This window comes from Castor canadensis, chromosome 8, assembly GCF_047511655.1.
Source record: "Castor canadensis chromosome 8, mCasCan1.hap1v2, whole genome shotgun sequence".
Taxonomy (NCBI): domain Eukaryota; kingdom Metazoa; phylum Chordata; class Mammalia; order Rodentia; family Castoridae; genus Castor; species Castor canadensis.
In genome coordinates, this window is record NC_133393.1 from 114,170,362 (window position 1) to 114,177,783 (window position 7,422).

General features: G+C 37.2%; 1 long non-coding RNA gene across 1 annotated transcript; it reads left to right on the plus strand.

Annotated features, from left to right (window-relative positions):
* Positions 1 to 2,388: 2,388 nt before the first annotated feature.
* On the plus strand, positions 2,389 to 6,808 carry LOC141425552 (uncharacterized). Its single transcript, XR_012450525.1, has 3 exons — positions 2,389 to 2,519; positions 3,135 to 3,278; positions 6,575 to 6,808. It is a non-coding gene; the product is annotated as an uncharacterized lncRNA (long non-coding RNA).
* Positions 6,809 to 7,422: the final 614 nt, after the last annotated feature.

The following is a 7,422-nucleotide window of genomic DNA, read 5'->3' on the forward strand; positions in this document are numbered from 1 at the left end:
TGCTACTCTTTCCTGTTTTGGGGGACCATTGCCTTGGTAAATCTTCTTCCAGCCTTTCACCCTAAACCAGTGTTTGTTTCTGTCAATGAGATGGGTCTCCTGTAAAAAACAGATGTTGGGTCTTCCTTTTAAATACAGTTTGCCAAATGGTGTCTTTTGATGGGGGAGTTGAGTCCATTGACATTCAGTGTAATATTGATAGCCATGTGGTGATTCCTGCCATGACTTTTTTTGTTTTTTTTTTTTTTTAGGGATTTGATTGTGTGCAGCTGAATCAATGTTACTCTCTGATTCCCTGTCTTTTCTTCTGTGGTTTGATACTGCCTGTCCTCTCATGGTTTTGTTTGCTTTCATTTTCTGTGTGCAGAATTCCTTGGAGAATCTCCTGTAGTGGTGGCTTGGTGGACATATATTGTTTTAGTTTCTGCTTATTGTGTGGAAGATTTTTATGGCCCCATCTATTTTGAATAATAGTTTTGCTAGGTAAAGTATCCTAGGATTGAAGTTATTTTCATTCAGTGTCCAGAATACCTCACTCCATAACCTTATTGCTTTCAAGGTATCCATTGAGAAATCTGCTGTTATTTTGATGGGTTTACCTTTATATGTTATTTGTTTTTTTCTCTCTTACAGCCTTAAATATTCTTCCTCTCTTCTCTGTGTGAATTGCTTTAGTGATAATATGCCACAGAGAGATTCTATTTTGGTCAAGTGTTTGGTGTCCTGGAGGCTTCCTGTACTGGAATGGGCAAAACTTTCTCTAGATTTGGGAAATTTTCTGTTATTATTTTATTAAATATATTATGAAGCCCTTTTGCTTAGACCTCTTCTTTTTCTTCAATGCCCATGATTCTCAGGTTTGGTCTTTTGGTGGAATTGGTGAGTTCATGCATATTCCTTTCACAGGTTTTGAGTTGTTTGACTAACAGTTCTTCAGCTTTTTCTTTAATTTCTATTTTATCTTCGAGTTCTGAGATTCTGTCTTCCACCTTTTCTAGTCTGCTGGAATGAATTTCCACTGAGTTTTGTGTTTCTGTTTGATTATTTTTTCTGAGGTTTTCTATATCATGAGTCACTTCCTCTTTAATATTTTTTGTTTTCATCTTTAATTCATTTATCTCTCTATTGATAGTGTTCTCTGTTTCACTTAGGTGTTTATTTAGGGCTGCTCTGAGTTTGTTTATTTGTTTCCGTGTCTTCTCATATTCTTTATTTTTAGTATCTTGAGATTTCTTGAGTGCATCTTGTACATTTTGATTAACCACATCTAGTATCTTCTCCATGAAATTCTTAGTGACTACCTGCAAGATTTCTTCTTTGAGGATGTTTCTGTGGGCATTGCTGCATTCCTTTGTGTCATTTATCTTTGTTTTGTTGGGGTAAGGAACTGGGAATCTGTTTTCTTCATTTCCCTCTGAATCCTGTATTAAATTATTTTTTGAGGATGGTGGTTTCCATGCCTTCTTCTTCTTCCCATTGCTCCACTTGGTACTGTGCACTTATGTTCTTGATAAGCTAGTTGGTGGTTTTATTCACCTGTTTTCTTTCCCTTGATTTAATTTTTGTGTTGTGACTGTCTTGTTTGTTACTAGGTTGGTGTGCTATTTCTGTCCCTTGTCTGGAGGTGTAATTTAAAAATAACTAATTCATAGGCTCAATACCCAACCAGTACTTTGTATATTATATAGAAGATCCCTTCATGGTAATATTTATAAGTGGTGGGAGTTGGGGGTTTAATATTTATTAGACTAGCTATAGAAATTTGGGGAACTGAATGAGGTGGCACTAAAAGAGGAGGTAGGAAGTGGGTGGTTGGGTGGGGGAAGCATTTCAGGGGCTGTTGGGTTTTGTGGCTCTTGTGTGTGTTTGGGTGTATTTCTATTATTGTAGCATAGGGTGCTTGTGTCGGGGATGGCAGAGGGTTGAAGATGTGTAGAGCAGGTGGTGAGTGTGTAGGAAGGAGAGGTAGTCTGGTGACAGGTTGGGGGAGAATGGGAGGAAGAGGGTGAGGGTAGGGGAAGAGTGGATGAGAAGAGTAGTTGGGAAGAAGAGTAATGGATTTTAGCACAGGAGAAGGAAGGAGAGTGAAGGAGGTGAGAATAAAAAACAGTTAAAATAAAACAAAACAAAAACCACCAGGTTCAGGAACAACAGAATTTCAGTCTTAGTTTAAGTTCTGCTGTTACTCTTCTGGCATCCAGTTCCAGTATTGGCATATAAACTGTAGTTGCACTTGGCTTGTGAGTAGTGTTTTGTTCTTCTGTCTACCAGTTTAATTAAAATTGTGAGGTGAGGTAAGCTTGTTAGATCATGCAGATGGTCAGAGATATTGATTCCCCCAGCTGACAGTTGTGTTATCCTTCAGCTGCAGCTGTTTCATCAGTTCCAACCCCAGCGAGGTGGGGCAGTTCAGTTTTTGAATGCTGCCCTCTGGCTCGGGAGATCAGCTCTGCAATCCACTACCTGCCCTGCTTTGGAGGTGGCTTGTTGTTGTGTCTGTTTACTAGGATTTCCGCAATGTAAGTTTTTTCTTTGTCCATGCCCTTTCTCTGGGACAGGTTGTGTTCCACCTGGCCCCTCCACTGTCCTATTTTATTACAGTTTGCTGTTTGTTTTTCAGTTTTGCAGGGCAAAACTCTCTGCTGTTCTCTGGCTCAGGAGATGAGCTCTATGATCCACTACCTTCCCTGCTTCAGGGAGTAGTTTGTCGCTCTCCTGCTCTCAGTCTTCACTGTCTTTCCTGTATTTGTTTGCTGATAGATCGGCTCTGATATTAGCTCCTTGCCCCTCCCCCTATCTCTGGATCAGTTTCAGTGTTCCACCCACCCTCTCTGCTGTCCATACTAGATTACAGTTCACTGTTTTTACTCAGTTTTGTTGGTGGGGCAATCAGTCTTCCCAGGGGCTGTGCTGGTTTATGTTCCCAGTGGTACTTACCTGCTTGTTCTGTTGATTGATGCACAGACAGCAGTGGCAGCAGCAACAGTGGCAGTGGTGGTGGTGGTAGCAGCAGTGTCAAGAAATAGCACCAAATATTCTCAGTATAATGTGGCATGGGGAGGTTTTCCACATGCTGGGGGTTCAGGATGTTGAAAGTTTGATTCTGGTTGGTGATTTATTTCTGCTTTATGGAGGTAGGAGAAGAGGACAGAAAAAAGAAAAGAAGAAAAAGAAAAAAAATCATCATGGGGAAGGAAGGTTTCCCCCAGGGCCGGGCCCACCTTGCTGGCTGGGCCGCAGGTCACAGCTGTCAGGTACAATTAAAGGCTGATTTGTGGGTGAGTCTTTGAATTTTTTCCTGCATCTAGTTTGATGGCAGTTATTATTTTGGCTAGAAGCAGTCAGAATTACCCAAGTGTGGCTCCAATATCTCAGGGAAGTTTTGGAGTCACAGAGCTTAGGCTAGCTACTTCTGTACCCTAGTCACCTTCTTGGATCTCTCCAGGCATAATTTTTTAACTGGCACTTTCACTCTCATTTCATTCTTTTGTCCAAACAAAATCACATAACTGAACTAAAGTCAAGTAGCAGGAAATATATCTCTGTCTTTCCTGGAAACAAATACAGAACAGCATGTCAAAAGACATGACAATGAGGACTAAAACACTGGGGCCAATTACTCAAATTATAATCCATACAGAAGTGAACTGTAATAGGGAATTCTTCACTACAGAAATATATCACTACAAACTATATGTTGTGGTGCATGTCTCTAATCCTAGCACTAGGGAGGCTGAGGCAGGAGGATCTCAGCTGGAGGCCACCCTCTGCTACATAGTGACACCTTGTCTTTAAAAAATATTTTAAAAAGAAATACATCAATGTAGAAATACAATCTCAGAACTTTTAGACTCAGCTGAAGTAAAACTTAAACTGATACAAAAAGTTACAATAGACATCACATCACAGGTGGGTCCTCAGGGTACACTTTAAACAAGGAACTTTTGGAAAGAAACCTACCAACTAATCTGTATCCTGATGTTTTATGTAAATAGACATATTTACCTCTTTCAATCCTAAAGGAAGTCATCAACATATGCAGAAACCTGTAAAATAAGCCAGGTCAAGAGTGCTAATCTGTTAATGTATGTGTACATTACTAAGTTTTATAAATTTCTACAAAGATATATTCATAGTCTCCCTCCTATCACCCAAATACTTAAATTATTTAATATGAGCTGAATGCTTGTGTCCTTATTTACCTGAAGAAATGTCCAAAAATATAGGTTACTCCAATATAATTCAAACACTGTCATTTACTTTTTGAAATTTTCTCACAGTGACATCTGAGCCCTTATCAAATACAATTCTAGTACAACTGTGACCTCATATGTTAATCTAGTTTACACTGTATATTTTACAGCACTTCAAAACTTTTAAGTTGAGGCATTTCAAAAATTAAATGAAAAACAAATTATAAAGGAAAATCACTTGCTTCTCTATTTGAATTGAATATTCTAAATAAAAAAATAAGCCTAAGACATTGAAAATACTCATTTATCATACTCATGAGGCCTTCATATCTAACAATACCATGTAATTTGTATCAGTCTCAACTATTGCATTTTAATCTGAGGTAAAAAGTTTTTCTGCTGTACCTCTTATCATTGGCAATATATGTCTTTTATTCTCTTGAAAACTGTAATAGTTCATAGTCTCAAATGTCTATCTTTTTTTCCAGATCTTTGAAAGAAAAAAATAAACTCAAGGCTTTGTAACTTTGGCTGTCAGAATTTATATCCAATCCCCAAACAGCCAGAGAACTTGACAAGTGGTTACATCCTGGGATTCTCAAAATCCATAAAAACTAAGAGTCCCTTGTTCCTTCAGATGACTTAAACATAGAGAAATGGAAAATCATGTATGGTATAGAAATGGAATTTTGTAAAATTTATCATGGATTGTTTGCCTTTTATCTAGAACTAAATTGTACATGTGACCACCATGAGTGAAAAAGAAGTCCAAAATTGCAGGTTCAATCAGAGTCCTCTAGGGACTAACTCAATTTTAAAATTTTATTTCTCCTACTGTTCTTTCTTGGGTACAGGATTAGAAATGACTCCTTAATTCATTTATCCATCACATACTATTTGCCAACCACTTAGTTGGAGACTAATGATTTAAGAGGATAAAGATATATAATTTTTGTCCTTCGGTAATAGTGTTGCATGTAGGGAAATAATCAGGAAATTTCATTCTGACATGATACATACTTTGATAATGATAAAAAGCAGACTTGTTGAGCACAGAGAAAGTGTGCAGTGTTCTTAGAGTGTGTGTCTTTATGGTCATTTGGCTTTTAATAAGTAGCATCACCAATGATTCTTAAAATGAAAAGGAGTCTTTGCTCTGTAAGCATACTATTTTGCCTGTGAAAATGTAGTCAGAGAATCACAAAGAATATCCCCAGGACTTTAGAATAACTCCTATTAAAATAAACTTTTCTCTTTTTCAAAACTACCTACAAGGTCATTTCTGGGTATTGATAGGACAGAATACCTCTCAATGGTACACCATGTCTTCTTGAGACCTCACCTCCTTATCATGAATCGAGTGTCAACTGACTTTTTAAGCCATAAACTGAGCAGTGTCAGTAGCATACCATCACCAGTTTGAAGTGAGATAAGACTTGAACAAAACCTGCAGTTAAAGCAAAGATGGATAAGGCAGATAGCAGAGTTGACAGACTCACAAAGAAAGATGCCATTAATTTTTTTAATTTTTAATTTTTAATTTTTTACTAATATCCTTCAAAGGGAAGGATATTAATAAAAGTCTCAAGTTCTGCAAGCATAACCTAGCAAATTTCACTACTGAAAAACTAGAGTTATGATCATGAATATTGAAGCTGAGACCTTGATTCATCACCATACCCTGAGAAGACTTGCATTCATTTCGTGGTTAATCGGAATGGTCACATCCTTGCATGCAGTGGACAGTAATTTGGAACAGTGACCTGAATTTGTCTTTATTATCTATAATGCTTCTGTCAGAATTTTGATTTATTTAACTTGTTGAGTTTATTTACTATCCAGTATTTCGTTCAACATTACTTATCAAAATATGTAATTTGTAGAAAGGCAATTATAGAAATATACTAGCAACATTAGATTCTCTACTCTCAACTTGCATCTCTTAGCCCAGAAGAAACTTTAAAAGGCCCTATGGAAGACTTAGTTACAGTATTAGTAAGTAGATGATACTTTGCAACATTAGGATATTGGCCTATAGCATATAGGATAGCTTCTTAACAGAGTTCAACTTATGATACTGTTTTTATTTTATAGTCAGTATGCAATTGGGTTAAGAAACAGGTGGCCTACTTAAAAATAATCAGTCTTTCCATTCCCATGTTCTACAAGTTTAGAGGTCTTTATTTCTTAAACATCTATCATGAGATGCAAACATCATTCCACTAAATAAAAGAATTTGAATTGGCACCTGGTCACTGGAGACTCCTTATGCTACTTTACCAATAGTAAGTCATTGTGATGAATAATTCTGATTGCTCAGGGGAAACAGTGTTGCTGCAAAACAATAGAGGCAGACAGGTGTTCCTCTGTATCTTACACAGATCCTCGGAGCACTTGCCAATACTGTCACATCCAGTGGTAAATTCACTGAAGCACTACAGAAAAAGAACACGTGCGGATCAGAATCGTGGAGGAATTAGAATCCCCAGGAATGACAATTTGAATGATCCCTCTGTATAAAGAATAGCTTCCAGTTGAGATGCTGACTGAGGACAAAGGAAGAACAGGAGGGCTGCTGTGGGAAGAAGCTGAAAATAAAGCTCATGGAATTCTTACTCATTGTGAAAAAGGCGATTTTATCTATCCTTTTCTTCATTTTTTCACCGTCTCTTCCTCCCTTCCACCATCTTTCTCTCCCTCCCTCATATGTATTTACATATTAATCAATTAACTTTTCTACCTTTCTTCTCAATCTAGTTTATATGTGGAGTTGGTAGTTAATATTAAAATATAATTTTTGTAGAGTACAGAATATTAAGGTGAGATTGGAACTAAAATAGAAAGAAATAATAAATATGACTCAGGAACTGAAACAATAACTAATGGTATTTTGGGAGTTCTGTTAGAAGACAGTGAGAAAATCTCATTGGTATATAGGATTGGGTGTATTATTCAAGAAAGAATCATAATTTTGCCATTTTATTTGGACTTTTAAGTAGTATTAGAGGTCTTTTAAAACTTATCTTCAGATTTTGTAAAGTAGTGCAGAGATCCCCACTTCTAACATAAACACGGCAGCTCAGTTGGTTCATGGACCATGCTTTGAGGTGTTGGCGAGGATGTGGGGAAAGAAGAGCCAGGTTTTAAAGGCCAATTACTTGTAGGAGTATTAAATAAACAAATAACAACAGCTGTACAAAGATATTTTTGAAGCAGTTTATACAGAGAG